Genomic DNA, 26,836 nt, shown 5'->3' with positions numbered 1-26,836 from the left:
GAAAAAAAAGAAAGAAAACACTCCAAAAAAAAAAAACCAAAAAAAATTCCTGATCTATATTTTTCAATATTAAAATGACAACCCATAGGGAAAAAGAAATATATATATATATAAATATATATATATATATATTTGGCCATGTAAGCTTTGTTTTTAAAATGACAATGTACCAAGATTTTCTGTCGCTAAATAATTCAGACACATTTGTATGTATGAGTTGAGAAACCTATTCCTTGGCTTAATATTCATATTTACATTATTAATCAATGCTTAACCCTGAAAAAAAAAAGATGAACATTTCCAAATTATCTGGCTGAAAACTTTATTTCATTGATATTCTGAATTCAATTATATTATAGAATTTAAAATTGCAGAGTTTTAACAATCAGAAGCAAGTACTCACCTGGACTGCCATCAGATTTTTACTTCTGTATGTCCATCCAAAAGAACATAGCTCTTAAAAAATAATATAACAGCAAAAATGATTTAAAATAACTCCAAATGTGCCCAATTACCTTTGACAAACTTTTAAAAATAGTTTTGTACATAGAATGTCAGAGCAACACATCCTGAAAGACATAGTCCTTCATGCATCACATAAAACAAAAACTTTAAAATTTTATCTGAGACCAACTTGCTTGAGGACAGTGCAGATCACCAGAAGCATAGATGATTGAGAATGAATTCCAAATACTCCAACAGATATAATCATATCAGCTGTGAAATACTGAAGTAAAAGTTGGACCTATTAGCCTCAATATTGTTCTATGAGTTTTTAAAATGGAAGTGTATGGAGGACAAATTGGATAAGATTAAAATGATGACTACGTGCTCATTTTGTCATAGAGATAGTTTTGAAAATCTCAGTTTTCAAAATAGGAAAATAGAAAATGAGTAGACAGAGTGGTTTACACAGGAATATGTGGCAGAATAATTGCATGGGCTAACGACAAGCAGAAAGAAAAACATAAAAATAGTTAATAGATAACTCTTTATACTTATAGAGTTCTCATCATATTTTGATACATGAATACAATATTAATAATAGAACTAGGTAATTAGAATATCCATTGCCACAAACATTTCTATATCTTTGTGTTCATATTCTAAATCTTCTAGCTATCTTTAAAATCTACTATAAATTATTGTTAACTAGTCACCCTACTGTTCTATGGAACCCTAGAATTTATGCTTTCCATCTAGCTGTATATTTTTTACACAATAATCCATCTCTCTCTATGATCCCTTCCCCATGTCCTTCCCAGCCTCTAGTAACTGTCATTCTACTCTCTACTCTCTTGAAAGCAACTTTTTAAACCCCCTCATATGAGTTGACACATGCAATATTTGTCTTTCTGCACCTGACTTATTTCTCTTAACATAATGTCCTCCAGGCTCATCCCTGTTGCTGTAAAGAACAGAATTTTGTTTTTTGTAGCTGAATAATAATTCACTGTGTATATATAGAGCATTTTTGTAATCAGTTATCTGTTGAAGAGTACTTAGGTTGACCCCATAGTTTGGCTATTAGAAGCAGTTTTGTAATAAACATAAGAATGTGGATATCTCTTAAACAAAGTTACTTTAATTGTTTTGCATTTACTCACAACAGTAGAATTTCTGGATCATATGACATTTTAACTTAATTTTTTGAGGAATACTCCAAGCTATTTTACAAAAAGATCTAAATGTAAGTTCTTTATGAAACTACTAAAAGAAAACTTTGAGAAAACACTTCAGGGCATTGGTTTGGGCAAAAGATCTTTGTGGTAAGACCTCAAAAGCCCAAGCCACAAAAGCAAACCTGGACAAATAGGATTAGATTATGCCAAAACCTTCTGGACAGTTAGTGAAACAATAAAGAGAGGAAAAGGCAACATAAAAATGGGAGAAAATATTGGCAAACTACACATATAGCAAGGTACTTATAACCAGAATATATATTTTTTAAAAACTCAAACAACTCAACAAAAAAGAATAATCCAATTAAAAACATGGGCAAATAATCTGAATAAAATAATTCTCAAAAAATATATGGACAAATGGCCAAGAGGTATATAAAAATTCCTCAACATTTCTGATTGTCAATGGAAGAAATATCAAAACTGCAATGAGATATCGCCTCACCCCAGTTAAACTGTTTGTTATCTAAAAGAAAAAAAAAATAACCAATACTGGCAAGGATGCAAAAAATAGGGAAAACGCATTTAAAAACATAGTGGTATATTACTTTGCTTGAATATTTAACAGAATACCCACAAACTGGGCATAAATGATAGAAATTTATTTGTTTTCAAAGTTATGAAGTCCACAATTAATGTATTGGGATGACTGGTTCCTTCTGAGGACTGTGAAGAACAATGAGTTCCATGTCTCATCCCTAGCTTCTGGTGATTTGCTGGCAAAATCTGGCATTTCTTGAATAGTAGAATCATCACCCAACCTCTGCCTTCATCTTTGCATAATTTTCTTCCTGTGTACATCTATATCCAATGATTTTTCTTTTTATAAGGACAACAATCACATTGAATTGGGGACCCAACCCATTGCAGTGTAACTTTATCTTATCTAATTTTATCTACAATGACCTTATTTTCAAATACAGTTACTTTCTTAGTGCCAAGGGATAATACCTCAGTATATAAGTTTTAGGTGGACACAATTCAATTCATACTACCTAATAAGAAACTAAATAAACGTGTGAGGCACAATTTGAGGTAAATTTTTTCACATACATTTATAAAATGAACAAGAATATGGAATAAAAACCTATATAACTCTAAAATATCTTTATTAAAAATCATGGAGAGAAATGCCAGATATAGGTGATGGGGAGGAAGGAAGCAAATCACACTGCCATGTGTGTACCTATGCAACAATCTTGCATTTTCTTCACGTGTACCCCAAAACCTAAAATGCAATTTTAAAAAATCACAGAAAATGGGTGAAAAATTTAGTTTTTGCTAGCTTAGAAGACATCTAAAAAGGATTGAACAAGAGTTGAAAAGAAGGAATGGAAAATGATACCACAAGCAAATGATATTATTAAGAAATCAGATGTATTAATATTCATGTTGGATAAAACAGAATTAAAATAAAAATATTTATAATAATAATGGTACAAAAAATACTTCTCATTGATTAAATATACAAATTACCAAGAATCTACTGTAATAATAAACACTTATACATTGTAAAATATAGAATTAAATTTATATAAAATTAAAATAGCAAGTAATGGCAAATCCAATATAGTAAAATAAAATCTTCAAAATATCCTTTCAACAGAAAATAAAATACTTAAGTATGTAGCATATTTGAGTAACATAAATTGCAAGCTTGATTAAATAAATATTGAACTTCACCTAACAGTCAGAAAATTAAATTTTCTGGAGGCATATGCTATCTTGCAGAGAAGAGCCTTCATAAAAAGAAAAAAAGAGGATGCATTAGCCATTAAATTGAAAGAATTAGCTATTTCTATAGGCTCATGATGTTCAAAGTAATCTCGAGATTCAAGATTTTCAGGTGTATCAATCCAGCTGTTACCATACTGTATCTCATTCTTTTCCAATCCCTGATCTTGAGAGAGCGGGCTATTTTCATTGGGAGCTTAACCTTTGGAACTTGGCTGCACCTGTCATTAAGTCTTGCTCTCCTGTGTTCTCTTGGGATCCACAATCATGGATGATATATAAATGAATCATGGCATATATATGCCTATGCAACAATCCTGCAGGATGCAGGATGTGCACGTGTACCCTAGAGCCCAAAGTAAAATTTAAAAAAAAAAAAAAAAAAAAAAAAAAAAAAAAAAAAAAAAAAAAAAAAAAAAAAGAAAGAAAAAAAATCAGATTAGGCAGAGGGAGAAAATACAGTCTCACTGATGCCCTCAGCTATCCCAGCAGAGGACTCTGGCAGTGAAATTGGTGTTTAGAATTATTCAGCTATAGGGCAATTCCTGCATTAATCACAATTGCCTCCAAGTCAACTAGAGAAGTACGTGTAAACTTGGTTCATGCAGAAGCACTCCAGAATTTTTAAAAACTGTATACTTCTTTTGTGGTTAGTTGTTTTTAACAAAAGTGATTCAGAATCTATTTTGTGATATCAAAAAAAATCTGCTTACCATGAGTAAAGCATCCCCAAATTTCAAAGAGAAATTAAACACTCATTGAGATAAATGAAAGAATTGTCTTATTTTATAATAAAGCCATTATAAATTTTGTAATTTAAATAGATAAAAGAAGTAACAAAATTATTAATATTTATAAACTTCAGACAAAGTAATTAATTATTTTAGAATATTTTTAAATAAATCAAAGGAAAATTGAGACCAATTCCAACTCTGTCACTTATAAAAGTAATATCAAATTTAGGTTTTTCAGGGAATCAATTGTCATCCATCTGAATTAACACATACGCAGCACTAACAGAAAGTTTCTCAAACTGCTTTGCTTTTCATTACTCAGCAGAGATCAATTTCATTGCTATTTTAAGTAGTGTTGTTACTTAAATGATAGAAAATAGGTTGGGAAGGCTATATAACTCATGGCACATACCTAGCAAAGGTAAACCTTTATACTGACAATTTTCTGGGAGGAAAAGAGAAAGCAGAAAAATTGAATAACAGGATTAACCTTATCCTTCATATTTTTGTTGCCCTAAAATGACTTTTAGTGTGTTAAATACATTTAATTTAAAAGTGCAAAATATAGTCACATTTTATTAGAAATTTAGATCTATTTTATTCACAAACTTTTATTTAAATGAATGTAATCATTTCTTAAAATGCAAATTGAGCTCTCATTAAATCCATAAAAATTCTGAAAAAGAGTACATATTATTTAAAATATACTCCAGAATATTTATTGTTTTATAATTATTTTATTTTTATTCAGTGAGATTTTTCTTTAATGTTTAACTTTTTTCTATTTTTTACAGTTCATAATTTAAAATTTTTAAAATTATTACACAAATTTTAGCTAAGTAATCTAACTTTGACTATCTTTCTAACTATGAAGAAATTATACTTCTGTCTAAATGGCTAATTTAAAAAATATATTATTTTATTTCCAGAATGTCTTGCAAGAGATCCTAACTCTTCTATCTTGGTATTAATTTATTCTAAGCACTTTTTATTTTACTGACAATTAATTTTTTAAATGCCCCCTTTTGATCTGGTTTTCAATATTAGTAAATTTTACAATGCATTTCAGTTGCTTTTATCTCACAGATTTGTCATACTCCTTAATTTTTTTGTCTTATATATAACCTTATTCTTTTGTGAGGATGTGCAACCTTATACTTATGTGAGGGTCTATATGTAGTCCATATATATTCTTAAACATTCTCTTCCCCATATGTTTCTCTAGTCTGTATGATTTTATCTAAAGGTTATATCATCCATTTATTCCTGTTGCCCTTTTAAAATGACTACAGATAAATTATTAAAGAGTCTGCTTCACTATCCTATTATTTTCTCATCACTTTGGCTTTAGGTACATTAACATTTTTCTTACTCATTTCTTAATTATATTACCCTTTTCCAAGGTCCACATCTTTCAGTAAATAATTATTCAGCTTTGTGTAATAAGGCATATTATTAAATATATGTATAACTAATGATAGAGAAATATTGTATAGGTTAATAAAAAGACACAAATTAGAATGTTTCTTGCTATATAATTTCTATTAGCAAAAGATTATTGTAGATTACAGTGTAGAATTTACAGGGATGTTTTTGATAGGATATTACATAGCAATAAAAAAGAAGAAATATATTTTATATGAAAACAGAATCAAATATTAAAAAGTTAATTTGGAATTAAAAGTAAACAGTAAATACATTTACATCAAATTGTTTTTGATAAAATGTTGTATATAGAGATTATTATTTGTTATGTGTGTGTAAAAATATGTATGGGCAGTTTATGTGAACAGTGCACAAAGTACATAGAGACCCATGTCAAGAGTAATCATAAAGATAATACACTAAATGTAAAGGGAAGGATGCTGTCAGTGAGAAGAGATTGTACTAGAGGTAAAAAAATTTCTAAGAGAAAAATGTTAGGCAATAATAATAGTATATCATAAGCCTAGGTATTTGTTAAAGGCCATGCTTTAGAATATTAATATGATAAAAGTTCAAAACTACAATTCCTTTTGGCTTCGTGAATTATTTTTTAATCTTTCATTAATTGTATGGTGATTTCTTAGATGTTTCATGAATCCTCCCATGACTTTTTTCCTCTTCATTCTTTTCTTATAGGCACTATTCTGAATTCAAAAAAAGTTCTCAATTCTTTTGTTTTTCATTTTCTTTTCATTGTAGATATTTGAAAATCACTCACCCACCCCACCAAAGTGTACCAAATATTAACATAGTCATGAAAAGCTTGCATCATTTCTTAAAACATAAAATTATTTTACAATTTCAGAGAGAACACAAAATTGTGATCTTAGATTTAAAAATTAGATACGTTCTTGCCAGCATATATAATTTTACTGTATCTACAGCTTATCTGAAGGCACTTCTGCTTATCAACTCACACTTTCTCTGCCATAAATGAGAACCTTTGTGAAAAGAAAATCTTATTCCTTCATAATATAATCCCATTTGGCATAACACTGCAATTTTTATACCAAATTTATCTGCTACTTTTCTTGATTTTAAAACATATTTTAACCATATTAAAATTAAAATTGCATTCACTTAATGTATATTACTTATTTTAATACATATTAATTTATAATGAGTATTATATAATATATTTATATGTATATGCATATGAATATATATAACAGCATGATTTGTATTAGTTATCAAAGGGTTGTTAGTACTATTATTTTTCTATCAAAATCATTATGTCAGTAAACAGCAAAACTTCCCTTTGAAAAACCATGTATCAGTTTCGTGTTTTATTTATAAATTTCACGTTTTCAGTCTACCTTAGTTACTGAAGTTAAACTAAAGGTTTTAGCAGATTATACGTATAGCTTTATATTTAAACATGAAAATAGTATATGCTAAGCTCCTTTAATGTTTATTAGTTATATAATAATTTCATTAACCAACCAGATTAAACAATTTATGAAATATACAGAATAATCTGGAAAACAGACTCGTACAAATAATGCACAATTTATTGATCAACATTGGCTAAATAAAATATATTATAAAACTAAAATTAAAAATAGTTTTTGTAGACATTTCAGATATAATATTTGAGTATGATGAAGAACAAATAGTAAAAAGTTGAGCCTCTGATATTAGCCAGTCAGTATTATACTTGGATTTGTCATTTTCTTATAATAACTGACAAGCTCTTTTCTGCTTTAAATGCCCAGCAAAACCTTATATTCAAGACATGTTGACATGTACAGGTAGAAGAGATGTAGACCATGCTTGAATAAGCAAGATTCTCTAAGTGATATATGCAAGTAAAACACATTGGTGTTGATGTGCCAGGACTTTGCAGGAACAAGCAATTAAGCATTCCTAGACTCTTTGAACCTGTGGTAATGCCAGTTCCAAATTCATGAAGCAGCCATCTGTGTACAGAAAAAGAAGGTCTGTTGATTTTGTATTTGCTAGCACAAAAACCAAAGCTTATTTACACATTGCTACAGGAAATTAAAGAAGGAAAGATCATCATTCCAAGTAGTTTGAGTTGCTGGTGTTTTGTTACTGTTGTTGTTGTTGTTTTGTTTTTATTTGTATTTAATCTCTAAGGTACTTTGTAGATTTAAATAATCTGTAGTGAAAATTATTATTTCTATATTTTTAGTTTGATATAGAATTTTCATTAAACATTGTAATATATTTAAGATAACTAAATAATAAAATGGAGTTATTAGTTGGTTTCTTTATGTATTATTTTAGATATTGCTAGAATATTCCTAGAACTGTTACTAAAATGACTGCCTAGTTATTTTCCAATTCAAGAAAAAAATTAAGAACTATGTCTTTAGATATTTTAATCCAGATATATTATAGTTGATACTATTACATGACCAATGTATTTTGATATCATGTTGGTACCTTTTTTCAGAGTAGCCTCAATTTATTCTGCCAACCACAAGGTGAGCCAACCAATGTCAAATAAGCAGCAGTCCAACAGGATTATCTCTCAATGGTTTTTCAAAAGTAAAACTATTAACATTGTGCCCCCAAAATGATACTACTTCAAAACCAGAGATGAAATTTTATATCACAGTTGATTGAAAATCAGCTCAGTTTAAGTCAGGTGTAGATAAATACAGAGGACATTGCTCAACTGATATTGAAAAAATGTAGTACATTTAAAAATAGCTAAAAGTGTATAAATGGGTTGTTTGTAATACAAAGCAAAAAAGCTTAGGGGATTGACACCCAAATTTTCATAATGTGAATATTGTGCATGCATGCCTGTACAAAAATATCTTATGTACCTCATAAATATATACACCTATGTATCCACAAAAATAAAAATTAAAAAATGCAAATTTAGAAAACAGTACTAAAATTGATTGAGCTGATTATTTCAAAAGTTGAGTTGAGATAAATAAAAATGTCTAGACAAAGTAAAAATATTCAGCAGTATTTATGTGTTTTCAAATTAAGAATTATGTAGTTTGAGGATAAGTCAAGAAAAACAAATTTATATCCTCTCTTTGCACTATATTAAGATAAAGTCCAAAAATAAAATACTTCTAAGTCTTAATAAGAAACAAGGATTGACTGATTTATTCACAGTAAAATATAAGCCCAGAAAAATGCATGAAAAGAGATGTCAATTAAAATTATAAAAATGAATTTCAGGAGTTAATTGTATGTCTAACAAGTCCATAGAAAACAAATTTCTTAAGCATAACTAGTCAAATGTGAGAAAATGTGCAGAATATTACATATCACGTGAGCAAGTAATTTCCAAATAAGTCATACTATATCAGAAGGATGTCCAGTGATAACTTGTTAAAACTAAGAGAAAAATGGAGCATTCTTTAGAAAATAGAAAGGTTAAGGCTTGGGAAAAATGAGCACATGCTTCCAAATGTATTTTGGATATAGGCGTGATAAATGTCATGAAATAATCATGCAAAAATAGAAATTCATGAGTGTAAAATAATGAAAATTTAATCAAATATACCATGTAAAATCAAAAGATAAATGAAATTTAATACTTAAAAGTAACATTTACTATAGCAAAGCTAATTACTATATATATATATACACACATACATAAATATATATGTATATAATTTTTTTTTCTTTTTTTTGAAACGGAGTTTCGCTCTTGTTGCCCAGGCTGGAGTGCAATGGCGTGATCTCGGCTCACCGCAACCTCCGCCTCCTGGGTTCAGGCAATTCTCCTGCCTCAGCCTCCTGATTAGCTGGGATTACAGGCATGCGCCACCATGCCCAGCTAATTTTTTGTATTTTTAGTAGATACGGGGTTACACATTTTGACCAGGATGGTCTCAAGTGATCCGCCCCCCTCTGCCTCCCTGTATCTTTCAAATATGAATCAGACAAAGAATGGGTGAATTTTAAATATTAAATAATAATCGTAAATGCTACTCAAATAAGGATGTGTGAATTTACAGCATAATTTTTAATTGAAACTAAATGATGAAGTGACAGTAAGAATAGAAATAGATCTATTTCCTGTCTTGTAGTGTTTTTATATCAATCTGTAATTGGACTTTTTAACTCAACAACTGTTGAAAAGACTGTGTTCAAAATCTGTAGTAGGACTTATTGATAATTATATGTTTCTTTCTTTATATAGTACTTTTCATACTCAATCTAAAATAAAGATTTCCATTGACTTAAAGATGATATGCTTTATTTTAAATTTTTTATTTTATACAAATTAAAATAAAATGACAGTCTGAGAAAAGTGAATTTATAATATTATTTTAGAGTCATTTGGGAAGTGACCACATTTTATTTGTATCTGAAGTATTAAATACCAGCCCATTTGCTTTACAAGTGTGCTAAAAAGAATGCTGAATATATTCAAATGTATTAATGACAGTATTTGTAAATAATCTTTCATAAAATAAATCCCCATTTGAGTATATTTATATTTTTAGCAGAGTAAATATAATTAAAATTTTTAAAAAGTAGCAATTAGAAAAATATTATTAATGTAATATAACATCTATTATATTGCTGTAAAAATACATACATATCCATATGCACAAACACACTCAAAACTATGCATAGGAAGTGGGAGGAGAAGGGGGAGGGGTAGAGGGAAACCCCACATCAAAAAGTACAGTTATTTTAAAAAGAAAAAAAAAAGACAAACAATGTCTTATTTTGTCTTTCTGAAAAATACATATGATAGCCAGTTAAAAATAAAGGCAAAACTTTAACAATAACTTCAGTAAACATTGTTTATTTCATTCACTTATTAGTATGTGAAGGGGACTGACAGAGGAGAGAGAAAAAGATGTGAAAAGATGAAAAAAATGTGTAAAAGATTCTCAACTAAAGAGAATAAAGACACTATGTGTATATATATATATATATATATATACACACACACATATATATACATATATATACATATATATATATAGAGAGAGAGAGAGAGAATATATATATATATATATTCTCTCTATATATGTGTGTGTATTTATATATGTATATATACACATATATACATATATACACAATGAGAATTCCAAAGCATATTAGTCAGGGTTCTCTAGAGGAACAGAATTAACAGGACATGTATATATATAAAAGGGAGTTTATTAAGAAATAGTTACTCACAGGATCACTAGGTAAAGTCCTGTGATAGGCCGTCTGCAAGTTGAGGAGCAAGGATGCAAGTGGTAAATCAGTTCAAGCCTCAAAACATCAAAAGTAGGGAAGATGACAGTGCAGCCTTCAGTCTGTCAGTCTGTGGTCACAGGCTCAAAAGCCACTGGCAAACCACTAGTGTAAGTCCAAGAGACCAAAAGTTAAAGAACTTGAAGTCTGACGTTCAAGGGCAGAAAGGATCCAGCACTGCAGAAAGATGAAGGCCAGAAGACCAAGCCAGTCTGCTCTTCCATCTTCTCCCACCTATTTTAACCTAGCTGCACTGGTGATTGATTAAGATGATGCCCACCCAGTTTGAGGGTGGGTCTACATCTCCCAGTCCACTGGCTCAAATGTTATCTCCTTTGACAACACCATCACAAACACGCCCAGGAACCATACTTGGCATCATTCAATCCAATCCAATTAAACTCAGTATTAACCATGACAAAAATTAATGAATGAAAATACAAGATAATGTCATTTGCATATTTTGCATAACATGTTTATGATAATAAATGAAGAATAAATAATGTTCTGGAGCATACTTTTGGCTAAGTATTTGAAAGTAGCAGATAAAATTTTCACATATATCTATTGTGTATGATTTTTAAAGTTGTTTGAAAATCTTGAATGTTGCAGATTTTAGCCCCTTTAAAATAAAATCTCTAAATTTTAATCTGGCAACATGGAATTTTATAATTGTAGGTTTTTCTCAATTATAAAAATATTTTTCCAATATTTGTAAATCATGATCCCAAAAATATTAAGCTTTGAGCAACTTTTAATCTCAGAGCAAAGCCTGCATATGCAAAAAATTGCCGTAAGTTTTTTTCTGTAACCCGGATTTTCCTCCAAGTGGATCATGCTAAGGGGAATCCAGTGTTTACTAAATATATTGAAGGGTTTACTCTACCACCTGAGAGTAGGAGGAGAGGTAATCTAAATGTTTTAAAGAAGAATGAGAAAAGAACTTGGAGCTAGGGGTGGGGATTAAAAAGTAGTCACCGATTGCATTGGTTAGGGTTCTTCAGGAAAACAGCACCAGCAGGATGTGTGTGTGTGTGTGTGTGTGTGTGTGTGTGTGTGTGTGTGTGTAGGGAGAGAGGTATTGTAAGGTTTTGGCTTCTTGTGATTGTGGAGGCTTTGGAAATCCATAGTCCAATAAAATGGGAGACTTAGGGAACAGAGAACCATGGCACAACCAAGTTGACACCCAAAATTAACCTTCACGCTGATCAAAGAAAGCGGGTACTGAATATGACCAGGTACTGAAAATCAAGGGGACAAGAACAGATATAGTCTTCTGGCTGGGGAGCCAATATACAAGTTTAGAGATGATAGATACCTAATCTTAGTTTATGTTTGCAGTTTTCCACAACTATCTTCTTCTGCTTCTCCTACAGAATCATAAAAAATAGCCACTTTATCTACTAACACATTTGCATGAATGGTGAATATAATTTAATCAGGGGCTCACATTGTTATTTTTCTATTGTGTCAAGTTATGGCAAAGAGTTTGATAGTGATAGCTACCCATTAAAATCCTTCATAATAGCTTCTTTATGCTGGATTTGGATGCTCAACCAGAATACATATCCTAGATCAGAGGTGGCCTTGGGCTCTGTTCTTACCAAAGTATGTAAACACATGAAACCATCAGCTTTAAGACAGAATGCATGCTTATTCCATGCTCCATTTTCCCTTCACAACAGTAACCTGGAGATATGTTAATTAGATTCAACCATACAAATGACACAAATTTTCTCCATGTTTTGATTTCTTTCATTCTTAAAAATTATTGAAGGCCTCCAGAGTTTATGTTTATGTGTATCATATCTACTAACATTTTACATATTAAAAATCAAAACTGAGAGTCTTTTAAAATATGAGCTTATGAATTCATTGCAAGCAGCAATGAACTCATTACAAGTTAAAATAAATAGTACATTTTTATGATGAATAATTATATTCCAGAACAAAACACAATTGGTAAGAAGAGGATCACCAATTTACAAACATTAATCAATCTGATTTCATAGAAGGCAGTAACATTTTCATATCTGATTCTTTATTTAACTTATTATTTATTATTATTTTGATGAAAGTATGTGAAAAACAATTTGGCCTCACACAAATATGTTACCAAAAAAAAGAAAGATTTTAATAGTCTTTTCAGATCATTGTCAATATTTTTGATAATCTATCAAAACTTGATAAGTACTAGTTTTAAAAAATTATTTGTGATATGTGACTACACACCATGCCACATAACTTTTTCTACTCTGTTACATTAAGCTTTATATTTCTATGATTTTCATACATTATGAGTTATTCTTCTGGGAAATTGTGGCTTAGTGGGTGATACGGGCCTTCTAAATGTTAACACATTTTCTTAGACAATTGTAAATATTCACATTTGTTAATATCTCCACCAGTCTAATCAGAAAAGCCTTTAAGTGTGTGGAAGGTTGTCAAATTTACAGAAGCAGATACAAGTTTTTCAAACCTCATTATTTTGCTTGAACGTTCATTAGCAGAAAGTCATGTCATTTTTCTTTATAAAATGTTAATCTCAAACAAATACTTATCATATAACCAAGCTGCACTTATCTTTATATGTTGATTGTCGTTGTTTTTTAATAGACTGTTTTTAGAGTACATTGAAATTGAACACTAAGTACAGAAGTTTCTCATATATATCCTAACACCATATGTGCATGGCATACCCCATTGCCAGCATCCCCACCAGAATGGTGCAATGTTGAAACTGATAAACTTACATTGACCTATCATTACCACCCAAACTCAATAGTTAAGTTTCATTCTTTGTGTTATACATTCTATAGATCTAGATAAATGTATAATGACTCATATCCACCATTATAATGTCATACAGAGTCAATTCACTGTCTTAAAAATCCTCTGTGTTCTGCCTGTTTATTCCTCCCACCCCGTAGCCCCCAGCAACACTGATCTTTTTAATATCTTCATCATTTGTCATTCCAAGAATGTCATATAGTTGGAGTAATATACTATGTCATCTTTCCAGATTGGCTTCCTTTACTCAGAAATAGGCACTAAATGTCCCTCCATGTCTTTTCATTGACACTTTCTTTTTAGTGCTGTCTAAAATTCCATTATCTGAATGTACCGCCATTTATTTCTTCATGTACATATTGAAAGACTTTGTTGTTTCTAAGTTTGGCAATTATAAATAAAGCTGCTAAAAACATTCATATACAGATTTACGTGTGAACATACGTTTTCAACTTCTTTAGGTAAATGCCAAGGAGCACAATTAGTGGATCATACGGTGAGACTATGTTTGTTTCTTTTGTTTTGTTTTGTTTGTTTTGTTTTTTGAGACAGGGCCTCACTTTGTCACCTAGGCTGGAGTGCAGTGGTGTGTGATCATGGCTTAGTGCACCCTCCACCTCCCAGGTTCAAGCCATCCTCCAACCTCAGCCTCCTAAGCTGTTGAGATTACAGGCATGTGCTACCAGGCCTGCCAAATTTTTGTGTTTTAGTAGAAATAGGGTTTCACCCTGTTTCTCAGGCTGGTCTCAAATTCCTGAGCTCAAGTGATCCGCCTGCCTTGACCTCCCAAAGTGCTGGGATTACAGGCATGAGCCACAACCTTGGCTTTTAGGTTTTTTTTTTTTTTTTTTTTTTTAATGTTAAACAAAATTCTCAAATCGTCTTTTAAAGTGGTTGTATTTTATTATATTGCATTTTTACAAGCAATGAATTAGACTATCTGTTGCTCTTCATTCTCACTAGGATTTTCTGGGTCAGTGTTCTTGATTTTGGCCATTCTAATAGGTGTGTAGTGGCATCTCATTGTTTCTTTAATTTACATTTCTCTTTGACATATAATGTGGAGAGTAATTTCATACGCTATTTGCCATCTCTAAGTCTTCTTTGGTGATGTATCTGTTAAGGTCTTTGGCCCACTTTTAAATAAGATTTTTTTCTTATTTTTGAGTTCTTCACTTATTTTGGGTAACCATCCTTTGTTAGATGTCTTTTGAAACTACGTTCCCCCACTCTGTGACATATCTCTTCATTTTCCTAGCACTATCTTTCGCAGAGCTGAGAATTTAGTTTTAGTTAAGTCCAGCTAATCATCCCTTTCTTCCAGGGATCATGACTTTGGTGTTGTATCTGAAAAGTCATTCCAGAATCCGCACAGTATTCTGAATCCACAGCTGACCATGTACAGGAGAATGCCTAGATCCTGTAGAGACATTGTAACAGGTGGTACAACTCTGATGTGAAGTCTGAAGAATATGAGGAAATGAAGCATGGTAGGCAGGTACAGGGAGATTCTGGATATGACTTTGACATATGCCTAACCTCAGTGCAGAAGAAAGCAATGCCAATACTCTGCACAGTGCTAGATGCCATTGATCAAATGCGGCTGCCAGTAGTGTACTAAGGGTTTTGCACTATGGTGATTGGCACTTTGGGGACCTGACTAATCTCAGTAAAATAGAAACTGTTGTTAAGTAGGATGAAGTTCAGATAAATATCTGGAGGTGCTCTTACAGCATGTTACTGCCTCTGATAAGCCCTAGCCATTCTTTCTACAGCAACATCAGTAAGGATTGCAGACATGAAGATCTCACTGAAGATCAGCTAGTACCCTGCTAAAGACTGAGAGACAATAGTGCCAGAGTTATGTCCTCTTACATAGAAATAATAGTTCCTCAGATTAAGGAAGGGGATACTGATTGCAGCCCATGGAAACAGCTTTCAAGGAATTATCAACCATCAGGAAGGTCTCTTCGAAGAAGACACTATAGAGCTGAGTCTGCAGACTAGTATTTTTGTCGTCTATGAATTTAATTGGAGAAGAATTTAAAGCCCTTCAAACATATGCGGTACCTAGGGGATAAGGAGGCCATGCATGAATCCATAGAAGCTGTAGCTGCCAAGGATATGGTCAAGGAGTGAAAGCAAGCAGTCAACTTACTATCCGAAGGAACACCTTACCTGTCTCTATGGTTCTTTGCAGCTTTACCCTATTACATATCACACTGACCACATCTACAGGCTTTTTAAGTTGGAGCTGCAGATAGAAATGAGTGGCTCTGATCTTTATGTAGCCATTTCTTTCCCTGCTCTCATTTTCTTTATATGATCTAGTTAGCATGACACTTCTAGGGTATGGGTCCGCAGTATAAACCATGGAAAGATTATTTTTTTCCAAAAGAGTTGAGAAGTAGTGACTCATATTTTAACTAGTGCTTTTTTTTGGACATTCTTGAGTGAGGGTAAAGAGAAACTATGCCAAGTCACGGCCAATGAGAAGCAAGAGAACCCATTTGTATTGTCAGTAGCTAGTACTACATTCTATAGTCATATCACTGCCTCAGGGCCTATTGTCATTCCCATGGCATGTGAATGTAACCTGCCTGGTGATTAAAAACAAAAGCAAAACCGACAAAACGACAGCAAAAACATTTCCTGCCTTACTCCAGAGGAGCTGGCTCCAGAAAGTTGAGTTCAATCCTGAATGCTTATACTGTGTACCGCGTTTACTTAAAAAAAAAAAAAAAAGTGTGTATGTAACAAAACAAAAACTTTTCTAGAGTTGTTAATAACTGTTGAAATATAGCTATGCGTGGTCATCAGAAAATGCTATTCTTACGCCAAAAGGGGATAAACTTCTTGATTTCTAAGGGGCAGGAGTTCATCCTGAAGTGTTTTAGACTTCTTCCCCTGCCTTTGTGTGTGACAATGAAATGCATCCCTATCTTGTCCAAGCCTGTCTTTCACATCTCTCGGCCTACACTGCCCATCTGCTCTTGCCTGCTCTCTGTACTTTTATTAGATATCTTAGCATATTAATGATACATATTTCAAATTCCATGTCTGATTATTCTAATATGTCATATGCTGTTCTGATGCCTGCTCTCCTTCTTTAATCTATCTTTTTTGTCTTTTAGTATGCATTGTACTTTTTTGTTGTTAGACAGACGTGAGCTACTGGGTAAAAAGAATTGCTGTAAATAGACCTTTAGTAATGTGGTGGTAAGGCGAGGTTAAAAGTGAAGTTTTCTATAGCCCTACTGATTAGATCTTAGTCTATTAGAGAGCCTATGCCACTGTGAACTTCACAAACACTCCTCGGTTTTTTATGTTGTTTTCTTCTACCCATTAGGTGGAAGGGGATGGCCAGAATGCAATGGAGTTTGGTATTATCTTCCCCTCTGGTAAGTTAGATTCTGAGAAATTCCCAGCAGGTTAGGCTCTAATTATTTATGACCTTCTGAGGACAGACCTTATGAAGAAAAACAGAATGCTCTGGCTGACATCAAATCGTTTTTTTTTCCCTCCCTGTACTGGATGCATGAAGGGATTTTTTTTTTCATTTGCTGATATTCAACATGAGAATCTGTCAAGATCCAGGAGTTAAAACTCACAAAAAAATAGGGGCCTCACTGTGACGTGTTTCCTTTGAGTTTTTATCTCTCAGACCTGTTCTGCCTCCAGCAACCTGTCAATTACAGTTCCCATTTCCTTGCCCCCAAAAGTTTCATCTCTGTGGTAAGTTGTAATTTTCTGTGCTGGCCTGTAGGTTTCTCAAATTTGGGGGCAAGAGTTTGCCCTTTGACTTCACTATTTTAGAGATCTAAGAAGGTAGATTTTTTAGTTTGCTTAGCATTATGGGCTAGGACAGCATGAGAGATTCTAAGCTTCTTATAAGCCTGGTGGGAAACTGGTAATCTCAATTGTTTTTGAAGTAAAAATGGTAGTCTGTGGAAAAAATAAAATAAAATCACACAGTTATATTACCTAGAGATAACCTCGTTTTTCTCTACTAGCAGAATTTCTTCATATGTATTCATCTTTTGTCACACAAAATATTTTGTAGAGATGTGAATCCAATGCCAAGATATAATAATAGTAATAATAATAGTTTTTACTGTATCATCAAGGCAATTCTAAGTAACACTTGGCATTTAAAACTTTTTAAATGTTGTAATGCATGCAGGTTAAGAATACAATGTCTATGAGCAAATATTAGAAAAGATGCAAATAAGTTTTCTTATTATGAAAATTATATTGACCTTGAGATCTCTTGACAATGTTTCAGGAACTCCCAGGATTTTATGGACCACTGGTTGGAAAAAACCTTGCTCTAAAGGGTGTTGGAAACCCAAAATAAAAGAAATCCAGTTACCTTAAAGTAGGAATGATGGATGAAAGAAAAATAAAATTTGTGTTAATTCAGACACTTATTTGCAGTAGTTATTCCTTCAATGTAACACTGATTTTAGAAGTCAGGAGATATAACTAAAAATGTAAATAAATACTTGGAACTTGCTGATGATTTGGCAGCAAGGCAAAACCTACTGTAAACTCGTATTGGACTTCAAGAATCATTGAGATTTCTTTTGCTGTAGCAAAAATGTTCAGTAAAATTCCTGTGTGTTATGGTTTGATGGGTACCTTAGCACATCAGGCATGTAGCTCTAGGTAAAGTGTCTAGAAAGAACTAGAATATTAGGAGCAATTATTTGTTCCTTACTGATTCAGAAAAGTAGCAAAAGAAAAAAAAATGAGCTCAAGCCAAAAGTGGCCAAAGTTAGTAGACAGAAAGGAGAAAACGGAATTCAGAGGTTTGGAGTCCTACAGTTTCAGAAATCTAAATGTTTCTTTTTCCAAAGTAGCAGAATATGTGGCTGTTCCTCAAAGACTTTCCCTTTAAAAGTGTCTTAAGACTGTTAAGCCAACAAAAATGGGAAGTACACTGGTGCCAAATATAAAATGAAGGATGTAACTAACAGTCTGTTGTTCGAGATGGCTCAAGATAACTTTCATTCAAATGAAGGAGAAATACATGGGTACATAGTAAACAAACAAAAAATGTAAGCTTGGGTATTGCATCAACAACTAGCACATAATGCTGACTGAAAACCAACAGTACAGAAGTGTGCTAAATTTTGGAAATCCTGATAAAGAAGCCATGAGCCTGGCTAAAATAACTTGCCTTAAAGATTTTGGGAGAAAGCATATTTTCCAACTTCTACTTTATAAAATATCATGGAAGACAGTAGATTGAAATGATTATATTTTATTTACTTTCACAGAGAGCAAAGGAATAGTTTACAAAATAAAAGGAGTAGTGGAGTTTTAAAAGACAGCAGAACCAGGGGTGACTAGGTACACTAACGAAGAGATTTATTTTACATGATAGGAAGCTTTCATAATTTCTGTCCAGATAAATATCATAGATGGTATCAACTCATAATTGCTTTCCAGTGTTCCCAATTTTGATTAACTGTTTTTATAAAAGTTATCTGCACACCATATAGTGGTAGGAGTACTAGTTTGAAGCCTCTATATATTCAAATTTGGTTTACATTTTAAGATCATGAAAAGCCACATGTAAATTGATAGCAACATTTGTAAATTATTGAAATATTTGAATTCAGGTGAATACAGTAGGTATATGAGACTTTGGTTTTCTCCTTTCAGGAAGGAGTAAATATGTCCTATGATCTATCAGAAAGGCAGACTCTTCCTTATGCGCGCGCGCGTGCACACACACACACACACACACACACACACACACACACACACAATTGGTTTTCCTGTTCCTTGGGAGTTTATTACTTAGTCTCCCTTGCTCTTAGACTTACTTGGCCAGTGAATGTGAACAGAAGTATAGTTCTGTTCATCCAAAGACACCTCAGGACAGAAGGTCATTAAATTACTTTCCTCTGTTCCTCCGTATATTCAACAGAAATCTAGATTAGACAGTGTCACTTCTTTGACCCCCCAGACAACAATAATGCCCTAAAGGATGACAGTGCCATGGATGAGAGAAACTTGGACACTTGAGTGATTATATAAAGAAACAGAAAGCCTTGGTCCATTCATGTCAAATCTGCTGTATGAGAGGTAAACAGAGTTTTTCTTCAATGACCAATGAATTTGTGGGAATCTTTTTATTATAGCAGTTTAGCTTTTGTCCTATTTTAGAGTGGTTATAAATACAACATGTGAGATTGAAGAAACCCTAAGTCAGAGAAAATATAAAATTTAAGACTGAAGAAGTTTGCAGAAAATTTGAAAAACTTAAGACTTATACATATTGTAAAACTGAAGGTTAAACTTGGACCATACCTAGATGTAAAGAGTGAGAGCTCCTTGGTGATAATGTGTCTCACAAGTGAGACAGCATGATTTTGTGACCAGCAGCAAATCCATATTGGTCTGCAGCAACTTGATTCCTGCCTTCTCAGAGAAAACAATTTGACCAAGGAGTATAAAGGCAAAGAGAGAGATTGAGGCAAGTTTTAGAGCCTGAGTGAAAGCTTATCAAAAGTTTTAGAACAGGAATGAAGGAAATAAAATATACTTGGAAGAGGACCAGGCAGGTGACTTGAGAAATCCAAGCATCTCATCTGACCCTTGACTTGGAGTTTTATTCACTGGCAAGGCTCCAAAGTTTTTGTTTCTCCTCCCATGATTTTTTCCTTGGACGGGCTGTTCTTATGCACAGTGACCTTCCAGTACTTGGGAGGGACAACAGGCACAGTGTGTTTACTACAGTTGCATGCAAGTTCACTTGAGGCGTTCTTCTTTTTCCAGTCAAATGTTCCTAGAGGAAGGTTATATGCTAGACAAACTTGGACATTTTGCCCCTTTGCGCACATGCTTGAGCCTGCTCACCCACCTGCTCAGATCTTTCCAGGAAGCTGCTGATCACCAGCTTCAGGTGTTTTCTATCTATTGGGAGGCAGTCCCTGGTGCCAGCTATGACCACTTTTTATTTTAGAGAGACAGTTTAACAATTATCTGATCATCACCTCCTGGCCCCCTGACATTCCTGGTGGGGAGCTGTTTTCTGCCCTGCTCTTGTCTGCCTAACTACCTACTCTAACAAATTTATCTTCTTCTTCTTTTTTTTTTTTTTTTTCTAATATAGCATAGGAGTGGATGGGGATCAGATATTAGGATACATTTTGCAATAGAGGAAAATCAGAAATGAAGAGAAAATCAGTGATACCAATAGTGCTTATTATTTGCTAAAATAAGTATACATTTTAAACACCTCTTAAATTTGTTGTTAAAATTCAGTGTCAAATGAAAATGCCTAGTTTTCTGACACCACCATTTCAATCACACACATACATCAATTTCCCCTTGATTTCCAAAACATAAAGAATCTGCTACTGCCAAAGGATCTTATTAGATAGTTCTGAGTGTTGAAGATCTCAGCAGAAAACTTTGAAGTGAACGTTATATTGACACTAACCAAAGAGACATTTTTTCCATACTCATGTAAATGTTAAAATACAAAATAATATAAAACTGAGAGAAGCACTCTACTACTAGTATCTGCTCTTCACATTTCCAGTGATAGCTTTTTATCTTTGTATGCTCAAAATTTTATGCAAAATTATGTCTTAATTTTATTAGGAAAAGAGAAAAAAACACATACAGAACTCATAACAAATTACATGATTGCAGAGGGTATGCTTAAAGGATGTGTGGTATAGGACTGGTTGGGGATTGACTAACAAAGACCTATTTAAAATGTATCCTAACTGCAAGCATTAGATCTCATTTCCACTAGGTAATAGAACCATGATTGCTGGAAAGGTTATAGGTTTTTGTTTGTTTCTTTTATAAAGGAAAGAGACATTATTAATAAGATTTGAGAAGAGAATAATTAAGTAGTATGTGTAAGACAAAAAGAAAGCTGAATTGGAGAAGTACAGGAAAGAGTGCAGGACTTTAAACCATGGGTGTTCTTACTACTTGAGGTTAGGAAAGGGATAAAGACAGTTTACATTGTCACAGTACAGGTTCTCTTTAAAAAAATTTAAATAATTGAATAATTTGGCTTCTACATAAACAAATTTCTCCTCAGATGATAATGTCTATAAAATACGTTGTGATAGAAAACTGTGTTGTACAATGTTGTAGCAATTCTGTAAATTCTAGAAAACACAAAAACATTATTTTTTTTTATTGGATAGAGCACATTGGGGAATATTACTGTGTATGATATATGTAAAAGTGTTACAAATCTTTTTTCCTGGGGTCTTTTGGTTGCTTAGGAACAGAGAAATTGAAGGAATAGTAAAAACAGGTCACTATTAGGTGAGGGATTTTCTTTTTTTATATATAGCAGGAAATATCATTTGTGGATAATAATAGACATAAATCATGGATATTCTGTGCATTGCTTTGAGACAGCCAAAGATCTATGAGCATTGCCATTCTTTCTATCATTCTTCAACACTTTTTTTTTCTTCTGAGGAAATATTAAACATAAAGTAAGTCATTCATCTTATGTTTGCATAAATATTTAGAATTTTTTAATAGCCTATGTGTACTTCAAACTTTATAAAAATAACTAATAGTCGTTACACATTTAGAGAAACTACCAATGTTTATCATAACAATAATAACTATTCTAGGACTTCCAAACTCAAAGGAGTCATTTGTTTTATGCAAACAAAATAAAATATAAAGTGTACTTCTTCATTAAAGTTTTTATTTGATGCTAATGATTAATATAAGTATTTAAGACATTTAATATGGACCGATTTAGGTAATCACTTTGAAGGTGTGCTTCATCAATTATAATCACAATAATTTACTCCTATTCTAATTATGTGTTTGTTTATATAACACAGTTTACTTTGAAATCATTGAAGATGCTTCTTTCCTATATCTTAGAAGAGACAAAAACACTCTGATGACTTAATGTCTATAACAAAAAGACAGAACTTGGGTTTCCTTTCAGATACCCAGATAACAATCACAAACCCTAAACAAAAAAAAATCCAGATACCTGAAGATACTCTAAAGCAATTAAAAGAGAAAAAATTCTAGATATGAATAAATGCTTAAAAAATAAAAGTATACTATGAAAAATTTAATCCTTAAAGTTCCAGAATGATCTTCTTTGAATCCATGTCTCACATCTAAGACAGGTGTGGTCTTAGATACTCATGCAGCAGGTGGGCTTCCACAGCTTTGGGCAGCTCCACCCTTATGGCTTTGCAGGGTACAACCCCACTCCTGGCTGCTTTTGCAGGCTGGCATTAACTGTCTGTGGCTTTTCTATGTGCACAATGCAAGCTTGTCATTGGATCTATCATTCTAGGGTCTGGAGGATGGTGGCCTTCTTCTCATAGTTCCACTAGGACCTGTCCCAGTGGGGACTCTATGTGGAGGCTCCAACTCCACATGCCCCATCCTCACTGCCCGAGCTGAGGTTCCCCATGATGGCCTCACCTCTATGTCAAGCTTCTGCCTGGATATCCAGGTGTTTCCATACACCCTCTGAAATCTAGGTAGAGATTTCCAAATCTCAAATCTTGATTTCTCATCACCCTCAGGCTCAACACCACATGGAAGCTGCCAAGGCTTGGGGCCTAAACCTCCTAAAGCCATGGCCTGAGTTGTACCTTGGCCCATTTTCACCATGTCTGGAGCAGCTGGGACGCAGGGCATTAGGTCCCTAAGCTGCATACAGTAGGGGATGTCTGGGCCTGGCCCATGAAACCACTTTTTCCTTGTAGGCCTCTGGGCCTGTGATGGGAGGGGCTACCTGGAAGTTCTCTGACATGCATTGGAGACATTTTCCCAATTGTCTTGGTGATTAACTTTGGGCTCCTCATTACTTATGCAGATTTCTACAGTGGGCTTGAATTTCTTCCCAGTAAATGAGTTTTCTTTTTTATTGTGTCATCAGGCTGAAAATTTTCCAAACTTTTATGCTCTGCGTCTCCTTGAATACTTTGACACTTAGAAATTTTTCCACCAGATACCCTAAATCATCTCTCTCAAGTTCAAAGTTCCACAGATCTCTAGAACAGAGGGAAACTGCCACCAATTTGTTTGCATAGCAAGTGTGACCTTACTCCAGTTCCCAACAAGTTATTCAACTCATCTGAGACCACTTCAGCTCTGATTTTATTGTCCATATAACTATCAACATTTTGGCCAAAACCTTTCAAAAATTCTCTAAGAAGTTCCAAACTTTCTCATATCTTTCTCTCTTCTGACCCCTCCAAGTCTCTAGGACATTCAAAAATTTCCCACATTTTTCTGTCTTCTGAGCCCTCCAAAGTGTTCCAATCTTTGCTTGCTACCCAGTTCCAAAGTCACTTCCACATTTTTGTCTATCTTTACAGCATGACTCACTATCTGCTAACAATTTACTGTATTAGTCTGTTCTCATGCTGCTAAAAAAAAAAAAAAAAAAAAAATACCTGACCCTGTCTAATCTGTAAAGAAAAGAGGTTTAATTGACTCACAGTTACATATTGCCAGGGAGACCTCACAATCATAGTGGAAGGCAAATGAAAAGCAAAGACACATCTTACATAGCAGCAGGCAAGCAATCTTGTGCAGGGGAACTCCATTTATGAAAGTATCAGATCTTGTGAGACTTATTCACTACCACCAGAACAGTAATGGGGGAAACCACCCTCATGATTCAATTATCTTCACCTGGCCCCACGCTTGATACTTGGGGATTGTTACAATTCAAGGTGAGATTTGGGTGGGGACACAGTCAATAATATCAACATTTTTCTTTAAATGAAACATTACTACACCGTATTGAGGAATATCTGAACTATTTAGATACTATAGATGTAAGCATTATGACAGTTATACCACATCTCTTTAGAACTGTATTGATATAAATGTTTGATTTTTAAGGTTGTAAAATATTTAAATTTACTCTTATAAATAAAAGATGAATCATTTATCCTAAAACTACTATAAGAAATAACACCAAAATTAATAACTAAAACTTTGTAAGAGAATAGTTAAAATTCCTTACTAATTATACTGATGCAGGACAACAGAAGGCAGGAAAAGATGAAGAAATAGAGGAACAGAAGATGATAAATATACTTCTAAACAAGATGTGAAGCTGTGACCCAAAAAGTTAAATAAACCAGCCACTAACAGAAATTCTTGAGTGTTCAGGATGACAGATAAGAAAAGAAACAACTTACTGAAATGCGGAAACTCTGGTTATAAGAAAACAAAACTGGCTAAAATCCTTTGAAACCAGTATGGCCAACTAGAGTATTCTCAGAATGAGCTTGCTGACATCACTGCCAGAATTTCCACTGCATGTTTCATACTAACTACCCATTAGTCTGCACATGATAATGAAACCCATGAGGAGGCATGAAGAGATAACTGCTTATGCCCAAGCACTTTCCAGACCTCCATTTTCCTCCTATAAATCACTTATTAGTTTCAGAATCCACTCCTTGATTTTTTTTTTTCAGATAAAAATACTGCCTTGAAAACAGCACAGGGGGACAGATTTAAGTTTGACTCTTGTCTCCTTGTGAGTTGACTAGAAATTAAAATATTTTATCTTCTCAAAAACCCAATGTCATGTCATTGCTTCTATTGTATTGGGTCTCTGGCCTCTATTGCTTGTTAACAAATGTAGAAACATGAACTATATATATGTTTCAACCTAAAATAATTCCAAAAAATCAGGGAAAACAGACTTAACACAGGTTTTCAAGACACTGGACATCAAGCAAAAAAAGTATAGTCAACTCTGAGAGACAGGAAACAAACAATGTGGACCAAATAATTTTCCCATCTTATTGACATGAGAGACTTTCCAGGATGTAGTGTAGTAAGCAGGAGCCTCAGCTTAGCCCAATCAATAAATGAGGATAGAAAGTAGGAAGGCCAAGGTGACAAGGGCATTCAGAACAGATTACTGGAGAGGAGAATTCTACAAGAGAGGAAATTCTAGGAAAAGGCAAAGGATTCTCATCAAATATTGTGCAGTTATCAAATATAAACACACACATACTAGGTGAAAAGTAAAGAAAGAGGGAAAGTGCTACATTTTGTTAACACTACTAAAAATGAAACTGGGTTGACTCTATCAATATCAGACAAAGATTACAGAGCACATAATATTACCAAAGATAATAAATGATATTTCATAATGATAAAGATATCAATTTATCAAGAAAATATAATGATATTCAATGTTAGTGCATCCAGTGACCTGTCTCCCATTCCACCTTCTCCACCTCTTTCACCTTTGATATCCCTAAGGATTTGGTAATTCTCTTCTTCCTTCTTTTCAGCCTTTTCAACCTGAAGATATAAAGGATAAAGAGTTTTATAATGGTCCATTTCCACTTAATGAATAGTAAATATGTTTTCTCTTTCTTTTGATTTTTCTAATTTTCTTTTCTCTAGCTTACTTTATTGTAATAAAATGGTATATAATACATATAGCACACAAAATATGTGTTAATCTACTGGTTATGTTATCAGTAAAGATCCCAGGCAACAGACAGCAGATAGTCATTGAGTTTTGGAAAAGTTTAAAGTTATACATGAATTTTGTCTGCCTAGGGGATGAATTCCCCTAACCCCTAGATTGTTCAAGGGTCAATTGTATTCTTAAAGTGACTTAAAATGCTTCCATGTGGAATTCCAGATCATGCAAAAACTTAACAATGAATAATTGCCTTTTAGCATTTTTACACAAGTAAACTTTGAATCACATTACACTTTGTACTACTCAATAATTTTTGGGAGAATTGTAAATCTAAAAATGAAACCTAGAAAATATAATTCTCCTGATAGAAAATTGAGAAAAAATATTAGTATCTTGAGTTAGGCAAATATTTCTTAGATATGGCTCCTAAAATATTACCCACAAAAGAACAAATTGATAATTAGAAAATCACTTTAACCAAAATCTACCCTTCAAAAAAGTCTATTAAATAAGAAGGTAAAAAAGAAATTATTTGCATTTTATATATCTGATAAAGGATATAGCTAGAATATAGAAAGTATTGCCAGAATTCAGTAGTAAGGAAATAAGTAACACAGTGAATAAAACCAATCAGTTTAGCAAAGAATGGATGCTATAAGGATGGCAAATAAACATAGTAAGGTAATCAATATTATTAATCAATAGTATAAGCAAATTAAATATACAATGGGAAATTACTACTTTCTCATTATAATGTTAAAAATCAAAAAAGACGGATC

Source organism: Cebus imitator, unplaced genomic scaffold (genome assembly GCF_001604975.1).
Source record: "Cebus imitator isolate Cc_AM_T3 unplaced genomic scaffold, Cebus_imitator-1.0 Scaffold17, whole genome shotgun sequence".
Lineage (NCBI taxonomy): Eukaryota > Metazoa > Chordata > Mammalia > Primates > Cebidae > Cebus > Cebus imitator.
Note: the sequence above shows the minus strand (reverse complement) of the source record.